This window comes from Dipteris shenzhenensis, chromosome 5 (assembly GCF_047967505.1).
Source record: "Dipteris shenzhenensis isolate YYH24624 ecotype China chromosome 5, Dip_SZ_1.0, whole genome shotgun sequence".
Lineage (NCBI taxonomy): Eukaryota > Viridiplantae > Streptophyta > Polypodiopsida > Gleicheniales > Dipteridaceae > Dipteris > Dipteris shenzhenensis.
Window position 1 is genome coordinate 30,378,497 of NC_141600.1, and position 13,815 is coordinate 30,392,311.

General features: G+C 42.2%; 1 protein-coding gene across 4 annotated transcripts in view; it reads left to right on the plus strand.

The window, feature by feature from the left end:
* Positions 1 to 4,402: 4,402 nt before the first annotated feature.
* The window catches only part of PEX1 (peroxisome 1), a 57,370-nt gene continuing 47,957 nt past the window's right edge, over positions 4,403 to 13,815 (plus strand). For all 4 annotated transcript variants that reach the window (XR_015540990.1, XR_015540989.1, XR_015540991.1 and 1 more), the window contains exons 1-2: positions 4,403 to 4,645; positions 5,233 to 5,300. The gene's annotated coding sequence lies outside the window, so the exon portion shown is untranslated. The remainder of the gene's footprint in view (positions 4,646 to 5,232; positions 5,301 to 13,815) is intronic.

A 13,815-nucleotide genomic window follows, 5' to 3' on the forward strand; every position in this document is an offset into this window, starting at 1 on the left:
GTTTGGAAAATCGTGGTCCCAATCACCAGGTCTAACACACGGATCCAAAAACATTTTTGCAAAAAGATCTATTTGTAAACACCACCATAGTGCGAATGATGAGCAACACAGAAGTTTTAGGACCTCCTGAGTCCACCGGAACTGACAGATCTACGAATGGTTACTTCAAACTCAAGTTCCAACACTGGCAAAAAAACGTTGAAGGAGAGACAGTGAGTCAGAAATCCAACAAAATGATGCCAAATTCAAGAATAAAGGTGTTTTTGAACTCTTGAAGTGCAATGGACACCAAAAACAGGCAATGGTTGCCTCTACAGGTCATTCTGGACACTCAGTAGTAGTCAAAAGGAACAGGGGAATCATTAAAAAATGTATTTTTTTCTCCAAAACCACTCAGAGAACTTTCCAAAGGTTTCTACAAGGTCTCTGCATACCAGGATGCAAGTAAAGTCACCCAACGGAGCTTCTCCTTCCTCCCACAGAGCTGTAGCAGAAGCAAACTTCGGGCTCCAGGCTCAAACCCAGGCTCAGATAGAACACCCGCGCCTTGATACCAGTTGAGAGATCTCAACAATGAAAGGGAAACAAAAGAAGGTGAGAGAGACGGAGAGCCATACAAGTTTTGGTGGGTGTTCTACACCCTAACCTTCTATGTTATCCACGTATATATATGTATTTGAGTATTGTACATAAGTGGGGTTAAGGTACATTGGCCTTTAACTCCCACACCACATTAGTTGCCTCCTCAAAAAAATTGAGAAATTATTAGCAATCACCTTCATTGACTCCTCCTTGCGTGTGGGTGAGATTACAACTCAATTGTCGAGGACCTTTCAAGAAGTGGACCAAGAGCCATGTGGCCAAAAAATGGGTCCAATTCAAGTTTGCATATTGGGGCATCATCCATCTAGATGTTGTTCATGTCATCAAGCAATGGAAAGAGTAATGGTGATTATATCTCAATGCTAAAGGACAAATTGATGTATGTGTGCCTATGGAGTCCTATGCAAGGAGTGTGTGAGTGTAGGTGTGCTAGAAGGTTCTAGTGACTTGGCAATTAGGTATGTCAAGTTGGTGTGATGTGTGGATTTGGAGTGACCATAGGAGGTGACTGATTGAGATAATCATGGAGAAAATTGTGGATCTGGGATCTACCAACATGGAGGCAATTGCCTATATATGTAACCACTCATGAATAAAGATGTTTCATTGTGTTTCATCTTTGCTCCGTTGTTTGATCTATGAACTAACATGTGGTATGAGAGCTTGTTGAGAATCCTAGTGCCTAGGAAGAGAATCCTCGAGATTCTTTGAAGATTCCTTCTTCTTCCCCAAATGGAGTTTCTCTTCTACCTCCCTTCCTGAAATGCCTTAAGCCTATTCTCCACCTACAAGCCTCCATTGCTCCTACCCTTTCAGCTATAGTTTCCCCTCGTTAGGGCGCACTTCCACGTAGGAGGAATTGATGAAATAGAGCTTCTACAGCCCATGGTGCTTCTTTCCTCATCCCACGCCATTTTTGTAAATTCATCTTGCTGGAGCCACCATTCCTAAAATGCTGTAAGGTGTACTTAGGCGACCCTATGGGCTACCTGATGGTGAAATCTGAGAGAAAATGGTCAAGAAAATGAGGAGAAACTGAAGAAAAACCAGTCAGGTTTAGAGAAGACATGGCTTTTATAGTTGAAGAAGACGCTGTTGCCCCGAGTGGTGTGACGCACCATTTTGTCTGAGATTTGTACCGAGTCTTCTCTTACTAAGTTCCTTTGATTGTGTAGCGAATGCCCCAAGCTTGATGCTATGTGGAGTGAGGTATCAATCCTCCAACGTTCCTCTATTTTCTGCAAGCATTTCTAGACTTTTTTTTGAAGTTTGATGCTACCTAAATGCTAAGGTGATGCTCGAGGAGTTAAAGTACAGTTCAGAGATTCAAAGATTCCTTTTTCAGTTCAGAGAATGTTCTTTGAAGTTCAGTTGATTGAGATTTCTTGACAACATGCCAAGTTCTCAATGTTCTTCAAATGCTAAGAAGACTACAAGGACAAAGTACAAGGTAAATAAGACCCTAGTTAAGAGGTTGTGGGAGAAGCCAACTGGTTATGCATATGCCAAACAACTAGGTTTTTCTGAATTTTTATCTAGCAATTTGCATCTATATGGTGAAGGTGATTTCTTTGTTCAGAAAGATTGATCTTTTGTAAAGGGATAAGACACTGCCATTAAATTGGTAAGACCTTCCCAAATGGCCTCCAAACTCAAGATAGATAAGTTTGAGGGAGAGGGTTTTCACACTTAGCAGACCAAACTCAAATTTATTCTCATGAAAAAGGGAATATGGAAGGTGGCTAATGGAAAAGAAACTAAACCTACAACTAGGGAAGGAGAAACTTTATGGCTTTCTAAAGATGAAAAAGCACTAGCCATAATTGCTCTTGGATTGAGTGATCCTTTTATCCACCACATTGATGGATGTGAGACTGCTCATGTTGCATGGACTCATCTTGAGCATGTTTTTGGAGCATAGAGGAGATGTTCTAAGTTTAGCTTGCTCATCGAGTTCTTTGATTTAAAATTGGATAGAGGAGAATCCATCTCTTCACATCTAAATTCAATGAAGAGCATATTGACTCAATTATCTGGCATCAAGTTTAATCTTGATGAAGATATTGTAATTACTATCTTACTTAGAAGCCTAACTAAGGAATATGGCACTATTGTCACCACACTCACCAATATACTTGGATAGAGGAGAATCCATCTCTTCACATCTAAATTCAATGAAGAGCATATTGGCTCAATTATTTGGCATCAAGTTTAACCTTGATGAAGATATTGTAATTGCTATCTTACTTAGAAGCCTAATTGAGGAATATGACACTATTGTCACCACAGTCACCAATATTCCAGAGATTAGTCTTGTGGAAATTGAGGCATCCCTCTTGGAAGAGGAAAGGAAAATCAAACAAAGAAGTGACTACAAAGAACATGGGGCATATTTGGCCAAAAGCAACTTCAAGGGAAAGAGCAAAATGAAGTGCAACTTTTGTGGAAAACATGGACATTTTGAAAATCTCCCAGTTGTAAACCAAGAGTCCTAGGAGTGAGTCACAAGTTGGGGCCATGTGTGTTGCCACATGATGGTGGGCAAGCCATGGAGCATCCCATGTAACTATTGCTGAGGGATGAGGTCATCAATTTGTGGGGGGGAAATGAAGGACAGTGCTATCTTTTGCAAAACCTTGGGATTCATTCTTGAGGTTCCCCTCCACATCGAGCTCTTTTCCCCATAATCACTCGCATTGTTGACTTGCATGTTTGGTTTCTCAAGCATTAATAAAAAAATATTTTCTCTTGGGGGGGGAATGTATGCTATGGGGACTTTTGTATGAATTTGCATTCATCCATTATTCTTTCTTACAAACAATCAATTTGCAGGAGGGGTAGTGAGCATAGTGAATCCATCCAAGGATGAACCATCACTTTTGTTAGGCCATCTAGAAACAGTTCTACTACCTCACCAAGTCTAGACCATAGGCAAGTTGCATAAGGGTTTGTGAGTAGAGCGAATCCATCCTAAGATGAGCCGTCGCTTTTATAGGCCATCTAGGAATAGGTATACTACCTCACAACGTCTAGAACATAGGCAAGTTGCATGAGGGTTTGTGACAAAGTGAATCTATCCTAGGATGAGCCATCACTTTTGTTAGGCCACCTAGAAATAGGTATATTGCCTACCACAATGCATGCAATATTATTCATACAACCTCTAGAGCATAGACAATCTAAAAGCACATTTAAATATCATGTTAGCTAGAATTTGTATGTAAGTTTTTTGGCAATCCTATTAGGAGTACTTTGTTGGATGTGCAACTCCTAGACGTGCAATCAATGCCAATGTATAAGTTGCCATGAAGCTAGTGTGGGAGTATCATAAGCAAACAACGATATACAAATTCAATGTATCCCAAGTGGCTCTTCAACCAAGGGAACTATCATTGCTATTGTTCCACTTCACTCTTTATCTTGCTCGTACTAGTAATGAGCAAACTTAAGGGGTAAAGCTATGGTGGGAAAAGGATTTTCATGGGAAGGAGCAGTTTCCCATGAGAAATGTCATAATAATTTAAGAAAGATACATATTTTTTGTCACTTTCAACCCTCGAATGCTTCACAAATTCATTTTTCCACAAAGCCACAGAGCTCAAGTGCTCGAGAAAAGAATGGGATAAAAATGTTGGGGTCCACATGCCAATGTGGCATTGAATTTCCCATTTTCCAAAAAAACAAGATGAATGACACATGTCATTCAATAGGCCTGCCCAAAATAAATAAAATCGTTGGTTGTGCATAATTAGAACCATTGGTAAAGGGCAGGCCAAAAACCAAAATGTGATGAGGCCTTTACAAATCTACTTTGAGTCCTAGGAAGGCCATCCACCGATTGCCTTTACTTCAATTGAAGGCTAAAGCTGCCTTGTATTCATTCATTGGATTAAGGGCTTTTATTCGTAGATGCTCGCCGCTTGTTTGTGACCAGCACCCTTCAAGCTTGCATTCGATTTTCTTCTCTTATGCTCCTTCGCTACAGATCATTCTCAGGCTCAGAATCGCGGCATCTGCGATTCTTCTCTGCCCCTAAAATGCGGTAAGCCTCCCCCCAAGTTTATTGTGTCCAACCCGCAAACTCTTTCCACGATCCTTGTCCATTGTTGTGGAATTCAGTCTTGTTGCGCAGACGTCAGGAATGAGCTAATCCACTTTGGATGGAGCAGGCTTCTTCGTGAAACTGCTAATAAATCCAATCAATCATCGACCATGATTCTTCATGCATAACTTCTGGACGATCTGATTTCTCTACCCTTTTTCAGATTTTACCGCTTCTGTTTATCATCACTCAAATCTTCTCCTGTTCATAATCAGCTATAGACATAAAATGAGCACTTTGTCAAAACCAAGGATTGTGGTGTATGGAAGCAGGAAATAGTTGCTATGCGTTTCCTACTGTTGCTCTCTTTGTACTCAAATATAGTTGGCAATGGATGGCAAAAAGGAAGGGATAGTAGGTCTTGTAGCTTGGCAGCCCACCGCAAAGAAACCCATTTCAAGTGTAATTTTTAATGCCATGAAAGTCAAATGTAGAATTGAGAGAGAGAGAGAGAGAGAGAGAGAGAGAGAGAGAGAGAGAGAGAGAGTATTTTCTTAAACCATTGATGTGAAAATTGTGTCTTGTAGAAACATTAAATTATTCCAACCTTCTATTTGACAATGTGCATCCATGATGACATAGATACTTTTTCCAGGTATGTTTTGACATTTTTCAAGTTCTTATACACAGCTTTTTTCATTATGGTAGTTTTTTATTGCATGCCAGCAACTTACAATTTTTATATATATCAAAGCTGGGAAAAAGCAGTGTCCAGGACTAGCAATCAACAAAAGAGCAACAAAATGGCCAGATAAATGCAAGTTTGGCAAAACAAGCAATTAGCAAAGTTGCAAGCACCGTCAACCAGTAGAAAAGACATTTTGAAGATCTCTCTTCTATTTTCTTTATGTGTTCTCCAAGCTATTCCTTTCTTTTGCACGTCTCCTTATTCTTCTTAGAATACCAAGTATTAAGGGTCAGCCACGTAGTGGTTAAACACGAGCTGTTGTCATTGCTTCATCCTACAATGGGGTTGGTCATAGCCATGGTCTTTATGATTGGCTTGGATGGTTGTTGTTGCCACTTGTAATTGTTGATTGATTTTGAGGCTTATTGGATCACTCCCAAGCACATTGTGCCATAATCATGGTAACGAATAAGTTTCAAAACCCTTTTTCTCCATGACTACTTTATAATATCTGGAAATGAGGGGGCTCCTTCACTAGAAGCTACGGAGTTCAAACCATGCAAGCAGACGAAGACGAACCCATCAAAGTGGAGGAAATAGTTGTAGCAACAGCCCAAGTCCATCTCGAGGAGGTAGCCTCAGACTAGGCATTCTAGCTGCCTTTTGTGTGAGTCAATAAAGGTTTTGTGCCCTATGTTTTCTGTGTAAGCTTTGGTTTTATAAAAGACTATAGATTTCTCCTACACCTAGTTAGGAGGCAAGGAGTGACTAACGTGTTGGCCTTGCCACCTCAGTTGTAGCGTATGATTAGGGGACTATCATGAAGTGCGAGGCGTGCATACCTAGAGAGGGTCGCAGCTGTACTTTATGTGATAGGCAGGAGCAGCACTTCGGCTCTAGATGCACAGTACACTATGAGATTAGTAGTCGGTATCATTGTCTCTTCAAGGATGGTTTCAGACCCCATTCAGTTTCTTGTTTTACTGAGATCAGAGATGCTTGGTGACCTTCATTCATGAGGTTGTCTAGCACATGGAGCACCTACTAGGACACACAGGCGAGATCACTGTGCAAAGCCAAACTCCATGATCATTGAGTTTCTCCAGCCAGACAGCATGGTACAACATGCCACAGGGAAACAACGGAGCTGACAACCCAAGTGTGAGACATAACAGAGCCACCAGTGGGTTGAGGCACAAATCAAGCTTGGGGACCTTCCCTCCATGGTCACCAGATAGGAGGCACGGCAACGGGAGTACAATGGCACTTGTCTGACGCAGAGCCATAGCAAAGAGACCACAGCAGACCACACACACTGACTGTTGCTAATGCTCTATCACAAGTTTTATGCCACGGCATCCTTGTACACCACCGGGCTCCTCATGGGCGGTTTGACTCATTCACTAACCTCCAGAGGATCATCATAGTGATGCCATGCCATAGTTTTCCATTCTCTCCATCAGCTCAGACAGTTTTATGTACTCATGTTTCTAAGGTTATGCTACATTTGTCTTGGGTGTTACGCTCGCTTTTAGAGACTCCACTCATTCAATTCAATTTTTTTTTTCAAAACTTGTTTCCCTTGCCTCTCATAGACAACATTCTTGATATGGTTTATGAAAGGGTGCAATTGGTACAGATATCTCCTTTGCTGAGGACAGCCAGCTGAAAATTGACTTCATCACCAAGAGGGATTGCTTGCTTGCCAAATCATGCCCTTTGGCTTTTGAAATGCTTTGAACCCCTTTGTAATGGAGATATTAATGAGTTCTTGGAGTACTTCCTTTCCATGTTTATTGCTGAACTTGCATTTATATGTCTCTTAACTAGGTATTTTAGGAGTTGTGCAAAATAAATACCTTGCTCTGCCTTGCAAAATGTGTCCTTTGTGGTCTCAAGCATACTACTTGGACATAGAATCTTCAATGTAGAAATCATGACAATGTTTCAAATTGGAGGAATTGAAGCTCAGAGAACCTATCACGAGTTTGTTCTTTGCTGGATATGAGCTTTTATACCTACTCATTAAGGAAGTTGCCTTGATAACTATAGTAGCTCATGCTCAAAGACATGAGGTTCTAGTGCAATCAAGAAGGAAAGTTTATTAAAAATCTTCGAAGGACCCAAGGGTCTATGAGACTTGGTTTGCTCATTGAGTTTCCAATAATCCACACACACAAAGCTAACCATTCTTGGTACACTTTGCATATGAAACTACCTTGGCAATAGGTAGATGAGATTTTTGGATTTTTTGTACCATTCTTGTCTTACACACCAACCGTTTGAGACAAGTAAATTTCTATATTGGCAAAAGTGGGGAGGATACTCCTTGTACATACATCTATGTCATCCCATGTAGATACCACATGGTGTTCAATAGAGTTATTCTTGGGTTTGAATTTCATGATATGAGTTTGCATTAACTTTGAAGTTTTTCATCGTTTCCCTATAAAACACCTAGGTTTTTTGATCGTCTATAATCTGACCTCATTCTACTAGTCTCCATATTACATGAAAAGACAGTCATGGAATTTCCTCTTGGACTTTTGCAAAGTGGAGCAAAATATTTAGTCCATTGAGATGACATCAAGGATATCTCAAGGAAGTCTATAAGATCTATGTAACTCTAGACCGTGCATTCAAACGGGGGTCTTTCTAACACCATTTCTCATAGAAAGATTGCACATGGGCAACAATTCTTAACTTGGGAGAAATTTAATTTTCCCAATGTGAAAATTACCAAAAAGAACATATGTAAGCAAGGGGGTTTCTATGCCTCTTAAACAAAACTGATAATGCCTTCTCTAAGGCTTCAAAGTCCATGAAGAACTAGCCTCTGCTTAATTGAAAACCAGAAAACGAGAGCTATTGAGACTCATGCTTCATTATCACCATTGCAAAAGACTGGCTCCTTAGTGCCTTGATCATGACGGACAAGGCCGTTGACTTCAACCGAATAAATTGGGACAACCAAACCCAAGGAATTGACCTCAGATACAATACACTTCAATATGATGGGTGGTCCTCACAGTGACACGATTGTGAAATAAGTGTGGAGGTGCCAGAGTAGCCAAGGATGAAATCAAAATTGCTACTTTTGGGGTGAGGAAGGCCACTACCAATTGAAATGCAACTCCCATAAGAGGCATATGGAGATGCTACGAAAGTAAAAGAAAGAAAGGAAGTTTATCAAAGTCTTCGGAAAACCGATGGGTCTATGAGACTATGAGAAACCTGATGCAAACAAGCTGAAAGGGGGGAGCTACTAAATGAGCATCAACACCCATACTACATGCTACATAGCCATAAGTACATCAATATAGAGTCATAGCATAGCATCAATATGACCCTCCCCATCATCAGTGATCACTATCATCATATGTCATCAAAGATACTCCGCGGGTCTTTAGAAACCCAGTATAGCTGCTTATGCTTGGGCATTGATGACGACATAAGTGTTGCTTTGCTTTCTAAGTATGTCTTCCTTTTGCTTTTCATAAAAGTTTTTGTTTACCTCTTTTTTCTTCTCTTTCATTTTCTCTTATATTTTCTTTGTAGATTTTTGATCTTTAGAACAACAAAAATTCTAAATTTGTATGATTGGACTTATTCTAGTCTTACAAAGGTATATGTCATCAAAGTACAAAGCAAAATCTGGCCAATGTCATGGGGGAATTCTAAATTCTAAATTTGTACAAAGCAAAATCTGGCCAATGTCATGGGGGACAAAGCGACCGCTGAGACAGTGATAGTATAATGTCAGAAATAGTGCGCTGTCGACTATCTGTGAAAAGATGCGGATGATGCCATTGTGAGAAAGATTATGATGAAAGCAACCAACAATGGCTGCTGCAGGGCACAGGAGTAGAAAACAACTATAGGTTGTATCTTGTCGGGCTGAAGAGTGGGCCACAAACAAAAATTGTATCGAAAAGTGATTGCTGAAAATATTTGATGATCCCCTCACACACAATAGGAAGCTCCCGCACAACAGGCTGGAAATAGAGAAGAATGAGTTGGTCGACGAAATTTGCAGCCTGATAGGAGTCTTCAACTACAACAGAAACGATGTGATGCAATTGACAGATTGTATGGGCTAGCCTCGATCACAGGAGTGTTGTGTGTAGCAATATAATCGGGCTGTAGCTCCTCCAACATGGCGGTGGCTGGAGGGAATTGTTAGAAATGACCCAAAAGAGGGTACACGCAGCGGAAGACTTATAGTAATGCCTAGGAGCTCACTCAGTGTGTGTGTGGGATGTGGAATCACAAACTTATTTACTTAATGTGCATAAAATAGGTGTGCAGACTCATCAATAGACAATGAACCAGCCAGATAGAGAAACCACCAAAATATATTTCCGTCCAAAACTATGGACACAATACAAAATAGATAGATCCAGAGTCCCACCAATGGTGTGGTCCTCTAATCTAACCACAAGGTCCTTCTCCTATCTACTGGCTATCTCTAGACTCGAGTCCGTGTGCTCCACCTCAAGGAGAAGGGGAGGTGACCTTTCCAACACCCCCTCATTTGGGGGCTTACAGATGGGAAGGTGACCTTTCCAACACCCCCTCTCACCGACACATCTCGGCCCAATGCCAACACGTCGATGATGATGCTCCAGTAACTCCCTGGTCGTAGTCCTTTGGAACCTTTCGGTGTCGAAATCTTTTCCTGGCTTTTCATCTAGTGGCTCCTGCTCCACCATGTCCGGTTTTGCTTCCGCACACCATCCTCGTACACAGGTCCATCTTTGGTAGCACCTCCTGGTACCACCTCCTTCAGTCACGTTCCCGCCTCTGAACTCAAGCAATCCAGCCGTCACGATCTTCCAGTTGTCCCCCTCATAATGAGTGAACAACCTGGAGTCTTCCAGGCACCATGCTCTGAGGGTCTGTTTCAACCCGTCCTTCCTTTGGCAAGGTCTGCAACAAAAGTACATCTCCAGATAACCTGGACTGCGAACTTTAAACGCACCTGACTGAACCTGAGTCACCCTCCTTCTTGCAAGGGCACAATCCTCCAGTCGTGGAAGTCGATTCCCTAGAGCTTCTGAATCAGGGTCGTCCTTTAGCAAGGTCCTTGTCTTCAGGCTCCCACACCTGTGAGCCTCCTACTTGGGCTCTGATACCATGTTAGAAATGACCCAACAGAGGGTACACGCAGTGGAAGACTTATAGTAATGCCCAGGAGCTCACTCAGTGTGCGTGTGGGATGTGGAATCACAAACTTCTTTACTTAATGTGCATAAAATAGGTGTGCAGACTCATCAATAGACAATGAACCAGCCAGATAGAGAAACCACCAAAATATATTTCCGTCTAAAACTATGGACACAATACAAAATAGATAGATCTAGAGTCCCACCAATGGTGTGGTCCTCTAATCTAACCACAAGGTCCTTCTCCTGAGAGGGAAAGAATAAGTGAGAAGTACAACGGGGAGAGAGTGAGACAGAGGGGTGACACACAAGATGTGGGTGTGAAAAATGATGAGCCAAACCACAAACTCATAGGTTTTATTAGGATTAGGTTTTTCACCCTATGACTGTCTTAGGTGTCATATCTTTAACAAAGGGGTGGCAATGTGCCTTTACCCCAACAACCTCCCACCTAAAGGCCAATGTGCCTAAAGGGGAGAAAAGAATAAAAATTACAGCAATATACAGTTACTGTATACAAGACCATAAAATAAGAATGGTCTCATCCTAATCCCATGATGTGGCGGCAATGTGCAAACCGCTTTGTAGGCAAGCTCTTAGTGAGCAAATCTGCAGGATTATCATCAGTATGCACCTTCACAAGCTCAAGTCGCTTGTCTTCCAGTACCTCCCTGATGAAATGATATTTCACATCTATGTGCTTGGTCTTTTGATGAAAGACCGGATTCTTTGCCAACATGATAGCACTCTGACTATCACAATGCAAAACTGGCATATCTCCTGTAATGCCCAAATCTCCCACCAGCCGAGTAAGCCATATTGCTTCCTTGCAAGCCTCAGTGGCTGCAACATATTCAGCTTCAGTAGTTGACAGTGCAACGCATTTCTGCAACCGAGACACCCATGATATAGCACCTTCTGCAAATGTGAAAATATGACCGGTAGTAGACTTCCGGTTATCTGTATTCCCTGCATAGTCTGAATCTGTAAAACCATGCACCAATGCATCCTGCCTACCATAGCAAATGCACAAGTCTTTGGTACCCTTGAGATACCTCAAGACACCTTTCACTGCTTCCCAGTGCCGCTTGCCTGGATTTGCCATATACTTGCTGATGACTCCCACCGCAAAAGCAATATCCGGACGAGTGGCAACCATGGCATACATCAAAGAACCAACTGTAGATGCATACGGAACCTTGGCCATTTCAGCCTTATCATCATCTGATCTGGGGCTGTCCTTACTGCTGAGTTTTAAATGTGGAGGCAACGGGGTACTAATAGACTTCCCCCCCTTCATTTTAAACCTCTGCAGTACTTTGTCAATGTACTCCTTCTGTGACAGAAACAAAAGTCCCTTGGACCTGTCACGAGTAATCCGCATGCCAAGAATATGGTTTGCATCACCCAAGTCTTTCATGTCAAAAGACTTATGCAGTTGTTTCTTCAAAGCACTGGCAATCAGCATGTCATCCACATATAGAATGAGTAGCATCAAACTTCCATCCTTTGCCCGTTTGGTGTACAAGCAATGATCGGTCTCACACCTATGATACCCTTGGGACTGCATGAAGGCATCAAACTTCTTGTACCATTCTCTTGGCGCCTGCTTGAGTCCATACAAGCTCCTCTTGAGCTTACACACAAGCTGCTCTTTCCCTTTAACAGCATATGCCTCTGGCTGACTCATATAGATCTCATCATGGAGATCTCCGTGAAGAAAAGCAGTCTTCACATCCATCTGACATAAATCCATGTCCTCATGAGCAACAAGAGCTAACACTGCTCTCAAAGTAGTCATCTTGACTACAGGGGAAAAGATCTCATCAAAGTCAATGCCCTTCTCCTGCTTAAATCCCTTGGCAACCAATCTGGCCTTATACCTCGGTAAAGCATTTGAATCCACTTTGACTTTGTAAACCCACTTGCATCCTGCAGGTAGCTGCACCAAGTCCCATGTATCATTTTGAAGTAGGGAGTCCATTTCTGACTGCATGGCTTTCTCCCACTTCCTTTTCTCTGTTCTTCCCATAGCTTCCTTGAAGCTGGAAGGCTCACCACAATCTGTCAGCATAATAAAATCAGCCACATTATTGGCTCCTGGAACAAACCTGTCAGGAGGCCGTTGTACACGGGTGCTCCTCCTAACAAAATGTTCCAGATTAGGCTGCTGTCTAGCCTGTTCGTCATGCATGACGGGTGGCTGTACCACCATATTTGGCTGTTCTACAGCCCCATTTGCTGGCATATCCTGTGGTGCATCATTGGCAAAATTATCTGGCTGATTTTCAGCCTGTATACCCTCTTGAACAGGGTTATCTGCAGCAGCCTGCTGCTGCATATTAATGGGCATTCTTTGCTGTCCGACATCATCATAAACAACCCTCCTGTATTCCACAGGTTGCACGGGTTCTTTGTGTACACTATCCTCTTTAAAGATGACATCATTGCTGCGTATAATCTTCCGTTTAACGGGATCCCATAACCTGTACCCCATTTCACCTTCGTCACCTGTACCCCATTTTACCTTCGTCACCATAACCCATAAAGATGCATCTGAAAGACTTTGGCTCCAGTTTGGTGCGCAGTTCTTTGCGTATATGAGCAAAGCACTCGCAGCCAAACACACGCAAGTGCTTATATGAAGGTGGCTTGCCAGACCACACCTCTTCTGGCACTTTTAACTCCAAAGCCTTGTTCGGCAACCTGTTAATTATGTGAACTGCTGTTTGCACGGCTTCTGCCCAAAAGCCATGGGGCAATGCAGCATAAGACAACATACATCGAACTTTCTCCTGAATAGTTCGATTCATCCGCTCACTCACACCATTTTGAGATGCATTATGAGGGGCTGTGAGTTCCTGTTTAATGCCCTTAGCTTCGCAAAACTGTACAAAGGCATGTGACACATACTCACCCCCATTATCGGATCTGAGGCATTTCAGCCTACGACCTGTCCGATTCTCAACTTGAGCGACAAACTTCTTGAAAGCATCTAAGGCATCGCTCTTATGCTTCAAGAAATAGACCCACACTTTGCGTGTGGCATCATCAATAAAAGTAATGAAATACTTTGCACCCCCTAGTGATAGTTGTGGCATCTCACACAAATCAGTGTGCACTAGATCAAGCGGTGCTCTATTTTGGGGAGTTCTCCTCTTATGAGGAGTCATAGAATGCTTGCCAAATATGCAATGATCACAAGTAGGCAAATCTGAAAATGAAAGAGACGGCAGATAACCCAAACATGACAGTTCTTGCATTCCTTTAACGGACATGTGTCCCAACTGGCTATGCCACAATGAAACCTTTGGCAG